This window comes from Toxorhynchites rutilus, chromosome 2 (assembly GCF_029784135.1).
Source record: "Toxorhynchites rutilus septentrionalis strain SRP chromosome 2, ASM2978413v1, whole genome shotgun sequence".
Taxonomy (NCBI): domain Eukaryota; kingdom Metazoa; phylum Arthropoda; class Insecta; order Diptera; family Culicidae; genus Toxorhynchites; species Toxorhynchites rutilus.
Genome location: NC_073745.1, coordinates 108,527,857 through 108,548,016, shown reverse-complemented (window position 1 = coordinate 108,548,016; position 20,160 = coordinate 108,527,857).

The following is a 20,160-nucleotide window of genomic DNA, read 5'->3' as shown; positions in this document are numbered from 1 at the left end:
CTGCTTCAATAGTGGCAGCTGACGAAAGTCCGCTTTGACGTAGGTTTCGTCGTCCATTACCAGGCAATGCGGCTTCGTCAGCATTTCGGTGTACAGCTTCCGGGCTTCCCCACCATATTTTGCCTTTCGTCGCGGTTAGGAGCCTTCTGAACCTTGTATGTACGCAGGCCCTCCCGCTGCTTGGTCCGCTGGACGAATGAACTTGACAAATTCAGCTTATTGGCGACATCCCGGACCGAACTTCTCGGATCACGTCTAAACTGCTTAACTACGCGCTTGTGATCTTTTTCACCGAGGAGGCGATCTGGCGTAGTGGTAACATCCATGCCTCTCACGCTAAAGGTCACGAGTTCAATTCTCACTCCCGACATTCTTCCAAAAATGGAAGTAAAAGTGACGAACCAGCCAAATGAGTTGAAAGTCACTATAATACAGTAAAAAAAAATCTTTTTCACTGACGGAGCATCCATTTTTGCCGTTCTTCACCTTCCGGTCGATGGTTTGGTTCTCGAAGTATCGTTTCAGTACTCTGCTGACCGTGGATTGGACGATTCCCAGCATCTTACCGATGTCCCGATGTGACAACTCCGGATTATCGAAATGAGTGCGCAGGATTAATTCACGACGCTCTTTTTCGTTCGACATCATTTTTCCAAATTTACGAAAAATTGACAGTGAAGCATGGCCAACGTGATCTATACACTCTTATCTGATTATAAGCGAAAGCTGAAGATATAATTCCTAAAAATTAAATTTCTACAGCGTTTTTTCCGTGATGCAATTTGATGTGACACACCCTTTAATCAGTTACATTTTTCAAGAAATAAATCCACACTTGGAGCAACATGACTGTGCACTGTTATTTTGTCGAGTAACAGAAACATTCTAAACTGAATTGTATTCCTTTCCAACTTCCATATGCTTCTAAATTTCACTCATGTTTTAAATACTTTACTCCACATACACAAGCAGTGTAGCCAGTGTAGTTTCCAGCACAGTAGTCGTTCGGTAACTGAACTTTCTTCAACTGGACTTATCTTGACCAGGGCGTGCGTTAGCTGGGCTGCAAATCAATGAAGTATCAATAATAGACGGCATCTTCTGAAGTTTTTCTTTTGCTGTTTTCCGGCCAAATTAACGAACCATCACTGTATATGTAGCAATCACTCTAATATTTTCGTCATTAATACTTTTTTACGCTATAATCATTGTACAAAAACGATAAATCGGTGGGTTGATGGACCGATAAAACTAATCAGTTGCAAATCGAGGAATCCAAAAATGTCGCTCACCTTCCAAATATCGTCCCTGTGCGGTGCGGATCGGGCCGCCAACGATTTTTTGTTGTTGTTTTTGTTTGCGTAGGAGGTACGTCAATGGTTTATCGTACTTTTTAAGGTTTGCGGCGATCGACTCCCATCACCGTAGGCAGCTCGTCGTTATACGATGCGCAGACGGATCTTCCGTGCTCTAATTAATTGCTTTCCCTCCAAGTGCTGGCCTAATGTACTTTTAATGAAGTCATGCGATGTGGCTCTTTCACTCGGCCGGGTGCTCCATCTATAAATAGCATTTCTCAGCGGTCGTCGTGCAGCAATCGCTCCAGCTATATAGGTATGTCTGGCTAACCTGGATAGATGGTCACTGCGCTAGCCGTCGTATGTCTACGCTAGGAAAGTGCCAGTCGAGGCAGAATAAAAATTGCACAGAACAGGGACAATGAACGTGAATGAATTTGCATAGTTTTCCTCTCTCCCCGTATCCAGACTGCTCCCAAAGCTCCGGAGACGGGCTCCGATACGGGAAGCTGGGACGACACCATCAGGACTGGATTGTACCCCGCGGGCATACCATCATTGAGCACGCTGAAAGGAAGGGCTGTGTGTACGTGATGCATTTAATGATCCCTTTATGCTTGACCCGCGTGGGGAAACATATTTCGATAGAGCAAAATGATTAATATGCTCCGGTGTAGTTATTACTTAAGTAAGTTGTAGCCCAACTCACTGAGCGCAAGTTAGATGTTTTTTTCCCTGACTGGGTTGCATAAAGTAGCATAAGCACGTATCGGAGGAGTGTCTGTCGCTGAATCGAGATAAATGGCGAAACTGAGCTTGCATGAGCGTTTGTTTTCGCTACAAACAACTGTTAAGAGCGTGTTGCAGGAGTTGATAAAAGTTACTGTTAGATGGTGGTTAGATGGAGCGAATCGAGCTTGAATCGAATTGAGCTCGCACGACGAGAGTCGTAAATCCGGATGAAATGGTGACGATTGAGATGATAAGAAAATGGTGTAGCACGTAGTGCTGAAATTTGGATACGGAATGACTAATTGATAAAGCAAAGGCTTGATTTACTGTTCCTTTATCATGACCAGACGCGATTTTTAATTGCGTCGATGCATGCATCACGTAGTCAACGATGAATTCAAAACATTCACCATTGCCGGACATCGCGATGGAGGTGTCCATATACCCACAAAAGGGCAGAAGTAGGTCCGGGAAGTATGCTCTCGGTGGAACGTCGCCATCACCAACGAAAGGTCGCACACAAAAGCTCGCAAGAAAAGGCGTAAGAAAGCGGATTGCATTTCTCTTTCATTCTTTCCATAGGTAACTGTACCTTTTACGCGAGTTATGTTCTGCTGCTTGGGTCCTTTCATCCGTACATGATCTTTAATGGCATTGAGCCATGCATGCAGCTATGGAGCAGACGCGAGTGTAACGGTGCGTTGGTATGAAATTATTTTCGTAGAAAAAAACACTTCGCGCTTCGATTTGGCGTCGCCGTTTGCGAGTAGCCGATTATTCGAGTTCCGCCAGCAAATGTTGTTGTGAACGAAGTTATTGCTTTGAACTTTATGTTTTCATGTTTCCTTGAACTCTGGAGATGCCGCGATGTGATGCTGCAGTTTCCCAACTCGGGCCGGACTTTGATGGATCTTGCGGCTGACTCTGCTCCTGCTGCTTGCTGCTACTTCTGCGTTTCGTTCGCACATGCACAAAATGCAGAGGCTCGCGTATACTTGTTCGTTGTGGTGAAAGAGCTCGGCCACAGAAGCTGGTTTAATTTATGACGTTTATTTATAGTGGTTTTATTCTGATTTTTTTCCGTGCTGCTCGTTTCGAAACCAAACGTTTTTCTTTTTTTATTATTATTATTTTGGGGGCCTATGTTTGACGTAAAGTAGCAGGACAGAGCCGGGTGGGGTCATTCCCCAGGAGAGCAGAGCAGGCAAGCGAAGAGAAGCCAAAGGGTTTCTTCAAAATTAATGATGCTGCTACTGCAGCGCTTTTGGATTGTACAAATTTTGCTTTTGTGCATCAGCAGGTCGCTTTTGGGGTCTCTTTTCCTTCCAAATATTTTGATTTTGACCTAATTACCTTCAACGGCATTCCGCTGTCAATCATGAGTCAAACCCTATAAGAGAGGTAGCTGTCCATGATCATAATGTGCATTATTTCCGCTCTTCTTTTGCAGGTTGCGCGCGCCAAGGATACTGAGTCATCGTCGGGTGAGTGATGATCGTGACCATCGACTGGATGAGACTTAGAATATGGGAGTAGAATTTAGTGTTTAGATACGTTTCAGGAAATGTATTGAACTTTTCATTTATAAACAAAAAAAAAATCTTAATTGTACATGGACTGTATTATATACACTACATATAAATCAGCTGCTGCTAAACATTGAGAAATGAAAGAACGCTATAAAATAGTTAAATACTTGTTTACAAAATTAACATTTATTTCTATTAAATTACAGTAATTATCTGATCCTGATCTAAATAGTTCCCAATCAGGGTAAAACCGACATCCCGTGATTTTTTCAGTTTCCACGCATTTTCTTGAAAATTTTCCGATGTCTCCTGTACACACTTGTCATTTCTTTTGGCGCGTCTACATTATGACGAATGATGCCGATCGGCCTGTACCGGGCGGCATGTTCGGTTCGTCATATAATGTGGTCATCCCATCGGCTGCATATAAAATTATCGGACTCCTTTTTTGTTTCATTATTTTTCTACCACTTTTAGAAAACGCGTTACTCTATTGCATAGATTACATATTTGATATGGAAAGGTTTATTTTCATTCATAACTTCTATTTAAAAATGTGTGTTCATTCCACAACCACAACATTCCACATCCTTTATCATTTTCACTTCACAAATAGAACACACGAAGCACCAGAGTTGCCAATGTTCCAGTTTAAACTGGATTCTTCCAGTTTTTTTTTCGAGATCCAGTCAAACAGTTAAATCCTAAAATCTTCCAGTTTTTTTTTGAAATATTGTCCAGTTTTATCCAGTTTTTTCATTTGTGCTTCACACTCTTACTATATCTGTTGAAATTTTGATAGAATATTTTCTGAATACAACCTCAACAAAACGAAGAATCCCTGCGTGTCACAACTATAGAACCGCATAATTTTTCTGAGTTTCCAGAGATATGTAGGAAGTCGGTTGAATTGAAGTATCTAGTGTGGGATATAATAACTATCTTCAATTAGAAGACTAGCCATTTGAACTTTATTGTTTCGTTCAGGCGCGAAACATTCAAAAAACAAAAACCCTAATGTTTTATAACTATAAAATCAGATGGAAAAACTCTCACTTTTTCACAAATTTAACGTCAAATTCACATGAATTACAATAAGTTTCTAATTTAAGGTGGTTTCGACCAAGATGTGCTATGTTGTAGTGTGTATCTCGTTCTATGCAGAGGATATGAAGTTGAAATATAACTCAACAAATGTAGGAACAGGTTAAATTTTCATAGCAATAAATCTTTCATACAGGCCGCATGCTATGCTGGCTTTGAATTTATATAAACATCAGATGTTATAGGGCCTCCACATCATTCTAAAGTTCAGAAGACCATAGAGTCGATGTGCTCAATTGACTTCAATTGATATGAATATAAAACCCAAGTAATCTTGCTTCCGTTTGTCATGGTCACTCAAAAGATTTTCAGTTTTAAATAGCATAAATATCACGCATGATATAAACTCTCGTATTTGGCGCATAATTCCAGAATTCTAATACAAAAATTACTGCTTGAGCTAAAATAAAACACGCAAAACTGTGGTCTCCGTGCACAGAGAACACAGTTTCTGCGTGTTTTATTTTAGCTCCCATTCATTGCAATATCCACATTTCCATATGCAAACGTTAACGAATGGGAGCTGAAACACTCAGCAAAAACGTCAAACTGAAGGTAAGCTTAGGCGTCATAAATTGATTTATTGATTTGTTGTATTCTATATTCTTCATAAGTGCGAAAAAGGTAGCAAAGAAGATGGTAAAAAACACTACAGAAATGTCAAATTTCGCGTTAGAATAAAAAGAAAAAGAAGATTGAGGTTAGCTTTGCTGCAGTGATCTATAACCATAAATCGTGTCCTTAGGCACCTCAATTAATCACATTGTCTAGCAATTTTGCGACGATCTTCTATCACCAATTTATTTGAAATGAAGCAATAAATACGATTTTTTTTTCAGTTTTACCCAAATGAAACCTAGAGGTTCTATTAAGAAAGATCCCCAAATATTGTTCCACAGTAATGTTCGAGTGGTGGAAAACGTAATTTTGATCTGCTCAAATGATATGATTAATCGATGGTATATTTCGCCATTTTATGAATTACATATAAATACTACATGAAGCTTCGAAAAAAATTCTAATTCTCAAGTATTAGAATGGGTAGAAAAATCATTCTAGATAAATGAAAGCCGATCTTCTTAAAATAAAACGATTTTACAGGAACCAGTTTTCGTCCAGTTTTTTAAAAGCAGTTTTTCGAACAACAACTTTTTCATGTTTTCTTCGAAAAAAATACAACTTATCCTGATTTTTTGTTTAAAGTCAAGATAGCGATATAGTGTATTCGACAAAGTTTTAGATCTTGTTAAAATATAAACTTTTGTCGAAGACATCAATTTTCAATCTTTTATAGTTTTTGGCATGTGAATTGCGATAATTTATACATAAAAATGTTACAAACATTAATAGTATTTTTTCAAAGAAAAAAAAGAAAAAGTTGTTGTTCGAAAAACTTTTTCCATGTAAATGTGCCCATCGTCTGATGTATGGAAAACTTGTTGGAAATTTTAAGGGCTATTTATATCTATTTTTTCAGAATTTTAAACAAATATGTTTTCAAAAAAATGAATTTTAATTTAAAAAAAAAATTTTCAATTACATTTTTTTCCAAAAAATTTTTGACAATTTTTAATGAAAACCTAAGTAATTTCCTACATTTCATTCTCTGACCAACTTTTTGTAGATCTTATAGTTTTAAATTAAGATTTTTCGAAAAAAAAAGCTTAAAGAACTAAAATCTAAAAAAAAAGTTTAAAAAATCTATCAGACCTACAAAATTTTAGTCAAAGAATGGAATGTTGGAAATTATTTTGGTTTCCGTTAAAAATTATCAAAGAATTTTTTGGAAAAAAAAAATCATTTTTCTCGAAAACAAATGCTATTAAAATTCGGAATAAATAGATATAAATAGCCCTTAAAATTTCCAACAAGTTTTGATAATTTTTAATGAAAACCAAAATTATTTCCTACATTCCATTCGTTGACTAAATTTTTGTAGGTCTGTTAGATTTTTTAAAATTTTATTAAAATTTTGGAAAATACTAATAATGTTTAATTCGTAACATTTTTATGTTATGTATTTATGTATTATCGCAATTTACATGCTAACTTTTCTCTATTTGGAAACATGTCAAACGTGAGAATTTACACACAAAAATGTTACGAGCAAAACTTTTTTGTTCAGGAGTCTTCAAACAAAAATGATTTATATTCCAAAAACTATAAAAGATAGAAAGTTGATGTCTTCGCCAAAAGTTTATATTTTAACAAGGTCTAAAATTTTGTCGAATACACTATATCGCTATCTTGACTTCGAACAAAATTAGGATAAGTTGTATTTTTTTCGAAGAAAACATGAAAAAGTTGTTGTTTGAAAAACTTTTTCCCTGTAAAAGTGCCAATCTTCCGATGTTTGGACAACTTGTTGGAAATTGTAAGGACTATTCATATATATATATATATATATATATATATATATATATATATATATATATATATATATTTATGAATTAAAAAAAAAAACGTTTTTGATAAAAATGAAGTTTAATTTTGAAAATAACTTTTTTGTCTGCGAAATTTTTTTCCAAATAATTTTAGTATTATTTTTGTGAAGAATTTTTTATGCATCATAGTTTTCAAGTCATAATTTTTTGTAAAAAATTATGAAAAAAATTTGTCTTTTTCCAAAAAGTAGTCTATTTTTTTCGAATATTTCAAGTATTCGAAATTGCTTAAATGAGCCATGTCTTATCACTCACAACGTTTCATCACTATCTGAGATGGTGCTGCCAACTCCTAAAACGAGTTGGCATGAAATTCGTCTATTGACAACCCTGCGAAGCATGATGGCGTCAACGCGAATGTACTTTATTTAGTTTCGATTCGACTTTCTTTGATGCGGACCGACTTGTTTCGGGTTGGTTTCGGTATGATTCGAGTCGGTTTTCGGCACGTCAGCAAACAGAAGTTGGTCCGTGTAAAATTTCGCTTGTGGAATTTAAGTGTTTTATTTGGAGAACTTTGGGAAATTCATACTTTTGTGAGCCTAGTTTATCTTGAATCATTGTTCAGTATATTTTGTGAGACGGTATGTGGTTTTGTTGCTTATAGATGCTCGAAAACTTTGTTTCGGAATTTCGAGTCCGTTCGGGATAACCTTCAATCTGGGTAAATCCGACACCTGATTTGTGTTTCACTGACAGGAAATTCACATTTTCACTTTTCGTAGATGTCTCGTTTTTATATTTGAGGGACTTAGAATGCAAGAGGTGTAAGTGACTTGATCGATTTCTCTTTATCGACTTTCTCTTTTGATCATAACTTAACTGCAAACACATTCCCAGCTTATTTGACAATGTGGACGATAGGTCAGAACCTCAATTGTCGGTTTCTATAGCAAAATCAAATTGGAACGTTTTTGTGCGCTGAGTTATTCACGTAAGAAAAAGTTGATGAAGAGAAATCGATCAAATCACTTACACACCTTGCATTCTGAGCCCCTCATTTAGAAGAGCTTGGCAGAGCTTGACTGATAAAACCGCCAAAACCATCGTTGAGCGGAGCTCATCGCTCAACGCTCATCGGCACATCTCCCGTGGATGCTCACCTAAGCCGGGATCAAAACTCTCGTTTATTTTCGGACCAGGAGCAGGAATTTGCCCATCAAAAAAAACAATGTGAAACATCCTTCAATACAAAAAACATAAGTGCTGGCTGAGCCTTATAGACCGGAATCCGAACCCATCGTTCCGCAAATCTAAGGCTACATCAGCAGCGAGAGATATGGGATTCAATAAGCCAACAGCGTACAGCTTTTGTTTGCAGTTGAAATACATGAATTTGTTTGGTTTTTTATCATCCAAATCCTGGCAATCAAATTACGTATCATTTGCAACTGTCCCCACGGATAACCTCTTCATACTTTGGAATTATTGTAATAGGGTTTCACACTCTAAAGGTCTATCGGTTTCATCCCGACAGGGTGGCGATCTTACCCGCATTCCCATTTATTCCAGATAAAATCATCAATGTTAGCATTCTATCAAAATTCAAGTTCTACTCAAGAAAAGATCAATTTATACTGTAGAATGGTTCATGTAGAGTTTGAGACAGGTTCTGAAACGATTTGAAGTCAAAGAAACATGGGAAGCCTTAGAGCTAATAGGAGTATCGGTAAGTTTCTTGGTTTTTTTTCAAAAAATAAAATTAATTTTTTTCAAAAAATTATGTTTTATTATCCGACGAACCGCGAATCGATCCAATTTTTGACTTCATTGAAATTGGAGAAGTGCTGGTCAACCAGGCCAAGTTGCATCGATCGAAAAAGGTAGTAATCGGACGGAGAAATGTCTGGAGAATGCGGCGGGAAAGATAGGACCTCCCATTTCAGCGTTTCCCAGTATGTTTTGACCGGTTTCGCGACACATGGCCGAGCATTGTCGTGCTGCAAAATAACTTTATCGTGTCTTTGGTCGTATTGTGGCATCAATTGTCGTCGGTAGAGGTCCCTCGTAATGGTTCCATTCGGTTTTAGCAGCTCATAGTACACCACACCCAGCTGGTTCCACGAAATAGATAGCATAACCTTCTGGCCGTGAATATTCCGCGCGGCCGTCGATGTTGATGCATGGCCGGGGTATCCATACGTTGTCCGACGTTTAGGATTGTCGTTGATTTGACGGTCCGGAACGTTCTTCGTCTTCCAAGTCAAAATTACCACTTTTAAAACGTGCAAACGTCTGACACGTTCGCTCAGTTGGAGCATGGTCACCATAAACTTCCACCAAAATGGATGACTCTCCGCAGCTTTTTTTTCATATTGAAGTAATGAAGTAACACTCCCCGCAAAAACACCCTCGTTGGTACGAATGTCGACATATTCGGAGTGGCAAAAACCTATGTTGATTACGCTTCAACTTTTTCACATATACTGTAAAAGACGCGCAATGACAGTAGCTTTCCAACGAATGTCTGAAAATTTGATTCACTGGAATAATAATCAAGTTACGCCATTTGTTGTAAAACCGAAGAAACTTACCGGTACACCTAATGTATATGTTGGTTTTACCCAGATTTCCCTTATAAATACATTTTTTTTATTTAAATAAATGTGTTTTCATGCAAATAAAAAACGGAACGAATTTATCTGTACACTCAATACTTTCGTATGTAAATTCTCGCGATTGATATGTTAACACACGAAAATATTACTAGTAAAACATTTATTTTTATAGAGTCTACATGCTAAAATGTCATATATTACAGTAGCCATCAGAGATAGAATGTTGACGTTTCTGACAAAAGTCCATATTTTAATATTATCTTAAACTTTAACGAACGCTTTCTTGGCTTTAAACGAAATTAGGATTAGTTGTATTTTTTTCAAAGGAACCATGAAAAGGTTGTCAGAACAACTTTTTCCCTGTAAAAGTGCCCTTCCTACAACACAAATTCAACAATTTACTAAATTCATTTTTCGACCAACATGTTGTATGTCTGATGGTTTTTAAGGTAAATTTTTTTGCAAAAATAAAATAAAAACTTGGGCCCTTTTCTGAGAGTGGTTTAGAGTTTTCTGGTTGTTTAAAGTATGTAAATTTGCTTAGAATCTAAGCAAATTTGGATGGTGAAAATTGACCATCTGAGCCTTAGATGGTCAGTTTTTCACCACCAACAAAGATTCACGGCAATCTGAGAGGGTGCTAGCAACTCCGAGTTAGCATAAAATTAGTCTATGATTATATGATTTGATGCTCATGATTGTTGTTATGGCTTCATCAAAAGAGTCTCAACTGAATCGTGGAATTGATTTGAAGGTTGTTTGATGTTTTGAAGAACATTATTTTCTTATTAAAAGTAAAGTTGATGAATAAACATTATGAATGCACATTCCGATGGTCCTACCACACGCTAGCTGTCATTACCCGTTATTTAGTACCTAGTCTCCCGTACACAGTTTGTTATGTCGGCACTCACTTTGAATACTCCCAGTTCCCAGTCAACGCTACGTACTCAGCCAGCCGCTATTAATCTTTCCCTGGAACTGGCCAGTGTGGACATTTCCAGCCTTATCTCAGCGCTCATTCTTACCTGTTGAAATTTAAATAAACAGATATCTGAAAGATTCAACTCCCATTGCAACTCTGTACCCCCCCTGCAGCAATCATCAATCGCGTCTGTGCGAAGGTCAGCTTAAAAATGATTAATTATCGCTGATAGTATTTTTCTCGCCGGGAGGAAGAAAAAAGTTGGGGAAAAAATGAACCGATGGAAGCAGATACATACTACCATCGGATAGGAGAGGTAGATAGAGAGGGACCACAAAAAAAACCTTCTTAAATGAACGTAAACATGGCCCAACACTTGAATTCGGGCGCAAGCAAACCGACAGGCACAAGCGAGAGGTGCACCAAGAATTGGCGACCTACTATGTGATTAAGCTTGTGGTCTCGCGGATTGTCTGATTACAATTATTGTTCCTGTGCTGCTCGAGCCCACAACACCACATATTTATGTGACCCGAGGGTGTGAGAGTTTTCGTTGACGCGGTCGTCTACTGCCTATGCTGCCTAGCCACACCAAAGTTAAACGCGCTTGCGCCTAATTACCATAATCTGTACCCTATGCCAAGGAGTGTGTGCTTTGCGAGCTCTCTGTCAATACAGAACGTTTGTGGGTCTGAGTAGGTATGCGGTGAATCGCCCTCGCGCGTCTTCCGTGACCCCGAAACGTGGAACGCGATGTTTCTCTAAGACTGGGGAGGTGAATGGTGCTTGATTTGAGTGGATTTGGTGAGGCTATGTGAGCTATTGCTTCGTCTGTACGTATCTTCATCCCGAACTTTGCTCAGCACCACCACCACCAATGCGAAGGCCAAGGTTAAGCACGATTAATATTTTCCAAACATCTGGTTCACGTACGTACGGGATGGAACGGGGAGATCAACGCAGTCGTGCTTTCAATTTCTTCTTGAACCTGTCAGTGTGAACAAATATAGTCTAAAATTAAACCCACCCCGGTCCAGCCGGTGTCGACGTCAACGACGGTCGTCACATTAAGAGTATAGGATGGAAGAAGGATGGCGCGCGAGAAAACGAAAATAAATCTCCAAAGTCATAACCTAAATTTGTGGTATTTCAGTAGAAAAAAGGAGAAGAAGAAGGAGGGGAAGAAGCCATAATGGAACTAAAGAATGGGACAGAGCGATAGTGAAAAATAAAATCGATGGGAGTTAACAAAGTCTTAAGACGAACACCTTGACTTGTTTGGTTCGTTAATCTTCGATTCGTTTCGATTCGATTGGTTACGTTTGAGTCAACAGAAGATGGGAGAAGTAGTGTTTGTGTCACAGCAGAATTTGTATACATTCGTTGTACTGGATTCAAAAAAGTAGGATATAGCACTCCGTGTTTATGTTCGAAAGTAGTCTCTTTTATTTTGTGGATCTTGAGATAGAATATTGACGATTGTTTGGAGTGATGTTTATTTTTGCCAATATGAATGCAAATATTTCGATTGCTTTTTTTTCCTTTCAGATTGATCCGGAATTACTCTATATTTCCTGTAGATAGATGGGTCAATTTTGGACATATTATTGTTCTGCCGATTGTTATATTGTCAATCGCTACAAGAATATGTTGCGTTTGAAAAGCGATTAAGCGATAATTCGCATGACACAGTTTGCGATAGTGGTGTATGAGTATTATCTCAGCTAATAACTGACGATGATCTATCACGTCACGGCTGTGATCTAGCGATCTACGGCTGTTCGCAATGTTAGCGTGACTATGTCGGCCGCCAACACAAATTGTTCCATTCATCAAAACTGGATTCAATGAAATGATTCGGAAGAAAGATTGCAACTGACGACCATTCGAAAGGTCTGCCCTTTCTTACGGAAAACTATCTTGTTGGGACAGCGGAACCCTTTTCTGCAACGCTTCTTCATATTCGTAATATGTAATTGGATTCATCAAATAATATCCAGGAAGGTCCTCGGAACCACCGCGTCTGTATCTGTGCCAGGGTCATTCCTCTCGATATTATATCGTCGGGATTCTTGAATTCTGATATATGCTGCCATATCCCGTCTCCTGTAAGATGAACGTCGGAGACTCGATTTGCAACAAATTCCTCTCATCTTGAGGGTGGCGACGCAAGCTAGCATCTTAATATCGTAGAATCCATCCTAAAGTAGATTGTGCTTTGATACGAAGACTGGTGATAACTTTATCGTACAGATGCGACAATAATAACGCCGATGAGAGTTCAAGAAGTGGAATTGACTGAATTTACTTTTCCTGATCCTTGGATTTGGACGTTAATAGCTACACATCTACTTGTCCATCTCCATAGACTGTTTTTCTAATTTTTTTCTAAAATCGGTCCAACACTGTTCTATATTAACGCTTAGTTTGTCATCCCATCCCCATTTTTGTTTCCCCAATTCCTGAAGGAAAATCTTCGCTTGGATGATGACCGGACCAACTACTCCCAACGGGTCAAACAGTCATGAGCTACCGGCTAGTATCGTCCGCTTCGTGATGGTCGACGAAACGGAAAGTATCTGCTCGGGGCTTCCAAATCAACGGTTTACTGAAGAATGAGCTGAATCCAAATCTAAAATGGTTCGAACGTCCAGTAGATGACGAGAAATTAGAGTTCCTTTCGCGCAAATAAAATTCACCTGACTCCAATTATTTGATCAGTTCCTTCACTAACTTTACGTTGTCTTCGATGTTGTTCGTTCCGGTCAGCAAGTCATCCATGTAGAAGTCTAGCTTCAACACCCTTGCAGCTGTTGGATATTTGTTTACTCCCTCATCTGCCAGTTTCTGAAGGCACTTCGTTGCCGAATGTGGAGTCGAAGCCGTACCATTGGTAGTCATGGTCTCGGGCGGCATTTCGCTTCAAAACTCCTCCTAAAGCGTCACATGGACCTTTCCCATGGCATGTGGCGAAAAAGTCATTTGGAATCATTTGGCATAAATTAAAGGCTGTCATCTTATTTTGGTACTGACTGCCTGATCCATCTGAGAAAAAGTGAACTCAAAAGTCAGGCAACCTTTTGATAAAATTAACACAATCTATAATGAACAAACGAACTGCAACGTGGTTATGCTTGGAAGACTCCGCGATTGCAGTGAAACTGGTAAACTTTAGATCTGAAGTATGATCATCCTTATAATAAATAGCAAATGTGTGAATAGTGCACTGTGCGTTTGCCCAATGAAAACCTTGTACAGCGTCTTGTACAACAAATGAAAAATTTTCAGAAAAAATCACAAATTATTACACATTCCGTCACTTTCAAGTTAGTTTTCACATATTTCAAATATCTCCCTTGTTGTTCAGCTATGAAATGATGTGGTGATAAATCAGATAATTTATCCAGAAACATGTCTATGAATTCTTAAGTTTCCGGAGCCGATCTGGCGTGGAGGTAACATCCATACTTCTCACGCTCAAGATCACGAGTTCAATTCTCACTCCCGACATTTTTCCAAAATGGAAGGTAAAAGTGACGAACCAGCCAGAAGCGTTGAAAGTCACTATAATACAGAAAAAAAAAATTCTTAAGTTTCCAATTCCACTAAATCCATGATGCAACGGTCAGCTTGACGCCATTGTGCAAATTGTAAGGATTACACATTCCTATCGGTCAGAATAGTAACCATTTCTGAGCCCAAATGCTCAGAACCTGGGCAATGTTTACATGTTTTTAACCAACACTATTCTGTGGGCTTGGTGCAAAGTGTTTTTAACAATATGTCTTGGTATGATTTTACATCAGCTGGAATTTGATATTTTGGTGATAAACACATAGGCAACAGTGTGTGTACCACTCTTTCCTGCCAAAATGCAATGCTTTGGGCGGTTACTTGCAAACATTGAAAACCCTTTCTTAATTGCAGGATATTGTTCTTTGAAAATGGCGTAAGCTTCTTGTAAATTACATAACACCAATCTTCGTTGTATATATATACCTTGCCATCAACATTTTTTGAAATAACATAGTCTCGTTTTCCTGAACACCCTCGACTTATTTCGTCACTGGTATAGAAATCACGCACGAGTGATTTCTATACCAGTGTTTCTTTTTGCTGGTGTTGTCATTATGCCCTTGTCCTCCTGTAGTATTTTGGCTCTTTCTGCCATATGTTGAAAAAAAAAACGAATTTCTTCATTATTTTATAGGCTGACCAGATTTTAACCCTCCTGTACTCGCGTGCAAAATCATAACACGTATACTCGCGCACGGTGTCACAGACCGAAAATTGAACTTCTCTGTAATGTTGCCATAATTTTTTTTTCCAGGCTTTATTGGCCTTTATTTGAAGAAGAGGGTATTATTAAATGAAAAAACTCCAAAAAATATGTTTTCTTCGTCTTTATTATGTTTTAATAGATCATCTAATTCAGTCTCCTCAAAACAGAGTAATTTTTGATACTCCAACACAAATAGCGAAATTTGAATTTTTCTCTGTTATTAATTAAAAGTTAGCAACTGAATATAATTCATGGAAGTATAAAGAGCTATAAAATAACATAAAAACGTATTAATCGATTGTGGTTTCATTGGAGTTAGAATCAGGACATAGCATAACTGCACGCTCGAAACAAACATACTTTTTACATTCCATGTTGTTGCGTGTTTTTCGGGGCTTTTATCGAAGAGAAGAATGTATAACAGCCTTCTAGAAAATCACCAGATGATAAAGGTTCTGGAATATAAAGTTTGCATACATCTAATATAGAATTAATGCATTTTTTAGATGGGGCATAAAAAGATTATATGAAAAGATTTATAGGAACTTCCTTTTCTTTTTCTTGTTTTCTTGTCGATATTGTTCATTATAAAAAAAAATATCCCCGAATCTGCAACTGTTAAAAACTACCATAAGCCACCGATTAGTTTATAGTTTACTGTTTACAATTCTTCCAAAAGTGAAATTATTTCACAAGTGTGTATATGTATGACCATTATATTTAGCGAATAACTATACGAAAGTCAAACATTTATATTTTGCTTTTGAACGTATGAATCTAACGACGAATATATCGACGAAAAGTTAATATATGGAGCCGTTCATTCCAGTTACAAAAGGGACTGAAATCAAATAAGAATAGTCCTGTGATGATCTTATGCATTATATTCAATAAAAATTCCACGCCACTAACATTTTATTCAACGATATTCTAGAATATGAAAAAAGGCACTTGTCCAAAAAAGTTACTCCTATACTCGCGTCGGTGTGTCAGACCGAAAGTGTTAAAAAAGTGGCACACGTCCCCTTTGTACCAACACATGCGATACGTTAAACGATGACGAACGACGAATAACGAAGCTAGAGAGAATCGCAAAGTCGTAGTGTTGATATTTTCTGAGAAATGAACGAATCATTGATTTCTCGGTTCGACAGACCAATGCGCGAGTATAGGAGTGTTGAGCAAAGTGGTGAGAATACGATACTTCTCATTATTGTCAATACTGGCAATACTGCTGATTGATTCCAAACTAGGTGTTTCTAGCGACGGTAATGACACTGAAATTCCATAAAAAAATATATATATATATATATATATATATATATATATATATATATATATATATATATATATATATATATATATATATTTAGCAACCTTGCGAACAATTAACTTATTAGACTCGTTATTAATTTTTTTTTACTAATACACTCAAGTCCGTTTATTGAAACCTAAAGCTTACCTTGGCTGTCGAAAGCAGGAACTTCGGATGATCCAGCGATGGGCTCTTCGGGTGTGGACTTATACAGTTTCCAGTGGCAATTTCTGCAAATGTTGGAAATACTGTCATCTAATTTGACTTTTTTCTTCACTGCATGATCTTGAAGAGCATGAGTGAGTTCTCTGATGAACATCTTTTTAAACCACAAACCACACCACGAACACTTGAATTTCATCTATTATAAAATACTGGCTGTGGGAGATATGTTTAGATGAACAGAGCGTGTGGCTCTGAGAACAGTAATTGGAGGCAAAAGGGAATTGAACTACAACTTGATAAAAGTTCAAAACCTCTTGGCTTCACCTGCGCGTTTTAGTTTGAGAAAAACAACTTTTCTTACTGTGGTCGGTATTTCAAGTGATTTTGTTCGGCATTTCTCCGGTCTTCATACAATTTTAATTCCTACTCACTGACACAACATGTGTCAGGTAAAGGCAAATGTAGAGACGACACATTTGCCATTACCTGACACATGTTTTTCATTGTCCTTAATCTCTACCGATAATTATATCTATTCCTATTATCTATCCATTAAGCTACCTGCAAAAAACATTTTACCTTTGAAAAATCATAACTCCAAAACTAAAAAAACGCCACTCTGATTTTTGGATATGTTATGTGAAAATGTTATGTTATGTGCAATACGAATGAAACACAAATTTTTGCATAACACGAGAACTTATCAAGCAAATGGAATCAAATTTGGCATATAGAGGTTTTAGGGATCCACAAACGATTCTATGATGGTTTGATACTCCTCCCTCCTTCTAAGAGGGGGTTCCGCACATATGAAACACAAATTTCTGCTAAACTTGAGAACTAATCAATCAAATGAAGCCAAATTTGTCATGTGGAGATTTTCGGAGACACGAAACGTTTCTATGGTGAATCGACACTCCTCCCTCTCGAAGAGGGGGCTGCCATACAAATGAAACACAAATTTATGCATAACTCAAGCACTAATCAAGCAAATGGAACCAAATTTTGTATATGAAGGTTTTAAGGAGTAATTAATGTTTCTATGGTGGTTTCACACTCTTCCCTCCCCTTCTCTTGAACGAGAGTTTTGTCTGAAAATAATCTGATATTATAATGACGAGTTTTGGTAGGTTTACTAGGAATTTGATAGTAAAAGGTAATTTTGAAGGGTCGATTAGAAGATCAATAGATGAAGATGAATAGTTCTGCGATTGGACCCATATGACCACTCGCTTAGTAAGAAAACGTGAATTTTTGAAGGTATTGAAAACAAACAATATTTTTTTGGCGGGACGAAGTTTGTCGGGTCAGCTAGTGACATAAAAAAATCCACGTGAATTTATTTTACTGTGTTTTCTTCATAGATCTTCTTCTTCTTAAATGGCACTAACGTTCCTAGAGGAACTTCGCCGTCTCAACGTAGTATTACTTGCGTCATTTTTATTAGTACTTAGTTGAGATTTTTATGCCAAATAACACGCCTTGAATGCATTATGAGTGGCAAGCTCTAGAATACGCGAGACCTCAGTGCAAGTTAAAATAAGGAAAGGAAATTTTACCATAGATGCACCCCTCGGTTTTGACAGCTGGTTGTTTCCATCTGACACAACAATAATTTTCGTAGCTGTTTAGTCAACTTGGATGGATGGAAAGCAAATCTCAACACAGGTCCGAAATTTGATTGATTGTGCGTAAGCTGGCTTAAGGTGTCTCAACGAAACATTGGTGAAAAGTATGGGATAAGCCATAGTGCGGTCCAGCTGATCATTCGGAAGCATAAGATGCTCGACAGTGTGGCCGATCGACCGGGAAGAGGACCGAAACATAAGATTGATGCTAGAACGGACACGCTAATCACACGGTAAGTATAGAAAAACCCACGAACGACAATTCGGATGATTAAAGAAAGGTTGGATGTGGACCTTTCCAATCGCACCATTCCACGGCGCTTGGCGGAACGGGACCAGAGGAGCTACTTCGTCAAAAAGTGACCGATGATCAGCGAAAAAAAAAAGTGGAAGAGTCTGAGCCTAGAGGCACGGACTGAAACTTCACGTAGGACTTTGAGGAGATTTGGTAACTGTTCAGAAAGCCTAAATGTACGGCTCATTCAAAACGCCAAATGGTGGCCTTAGAGAAAACGTTTGTTATATGAACTGAACTGAACTTCAAACGAGCTGTAAGAGTTGTAGTGATAGCAAAAATCCGACGATATTATACTTGTCTGAAGCAGTGCCTGTCGAGGCTCATGATAATTATATCGACAGGTGATGCAGATTAGATATCTTGTGGAGTTTGTGAGGGTTCTGTAGTGAAATGATCCCAACGAGTACTGTTTATTTTTATAGAAGGGAAAGGGGAATTGACAGGTGGGTTTGAGGAAGTTCAGCTGGCTGAATAAAATCATTGGTACTTCCTGGTTAGATATCCGAGACATCTTTAAACGAAACGTTGGGGATAATAGAGTGCCGCCATCTTCCAAGTCATCTTCTCTTCTTCGATTATGATAAATTCTGTCTCAGCTTCCTCCGGACTTTTTTCTGATAAACAGAAATTATATAAATATTACACATGAATTGTAAAAAAATACATGAAATTGAAAATTTCAAGTTTTTTCGGGAATCGAATTCAATAGCAATGATGAAACCATTCTTAATTTAAATTCAAAATTGTGCATACATTAACAAAATATGTAACGCGTTACATTCGTTTTTCCTGTGAATGGCAATATAGCGTTTTGATTCATCCGTTCTGTCCAACACAATCTGCTTCCCAAATATACTCAGTTCAGCTGCACTTGATTCGTTCCCAAACAGTTCGTCGCTCGCAATCAGTTCATTCGGAATCAGTTCGTATGGCGAATTAGTTCTTCCATACCGCCCGTGAACGGTTTACCCATCTCTACCATGGACGCTAAAGTTCGAATTGTATGCAAACATGTTGTTTGTTGCTATTCCACCATAGTGCAAGCGGCGAGAAAAATCTATAAAAACATACCTATTTCACTCGATAAATTGTTTACTTGTTTTACTATCTTCACTGTTTGTGTTATAATTAAAAAATCCTATCTTATGGTATATAATATTTATATATCGCAATAACGATTAGCGTAATATGCGTAATATGCACTTGAAATCCCTAAATTTTTCGTTACATTTTTCGTAGAGTGACCCCCCATAATGAAATTAGAGACGTAGTCCTAAGTCAAAAAAAAACACTTCAATTTTTAAGGGACTATGTCAACAAGCCGCTGGAGTTCTGGAAGCGCGTTATTTGGTAGGATTTGGTAGGAGTGTGGCGGAAGAGCGTCAAGGGCCTCCAGAACCGACATCTACAACCGACTATGGAGCACGGTGGAGGTAGCATCATGGTGTGGGGCTGTTTCTCGTAGGCTGGGATGGGAAACTTAACGCAGGGCAGCGGTATTATGACTGCCGATGGTTACATCGACATTTTGTGCGAGAACCTGGAAGAATCCATGCTGAAAATGGAGCTGGAGGATAACTATACCTTCCAGCAAGATAATGACCCGAAGCATACTGCGAAGAAAACATCAGCATTCTTCCGATCGGCCCTGATCAAACCAATGGTGTGGCTACCCCAAAACTATTTTGCTGCGTTCAAGAAGGCTCGAGACAAGCGGGACCCCCAACACTTCCGGAACCTCGTGGAGATCATCCCAAAGCGTTCTCAGTTAGTTATTAAGGACAAATCAACGATACTGGAATGGCAAAACGGTCTACTACTTACCTACTTTTACATACCGGTTTGAATCATATTTCGGACACTTTGTTCTAATATCTTGAAA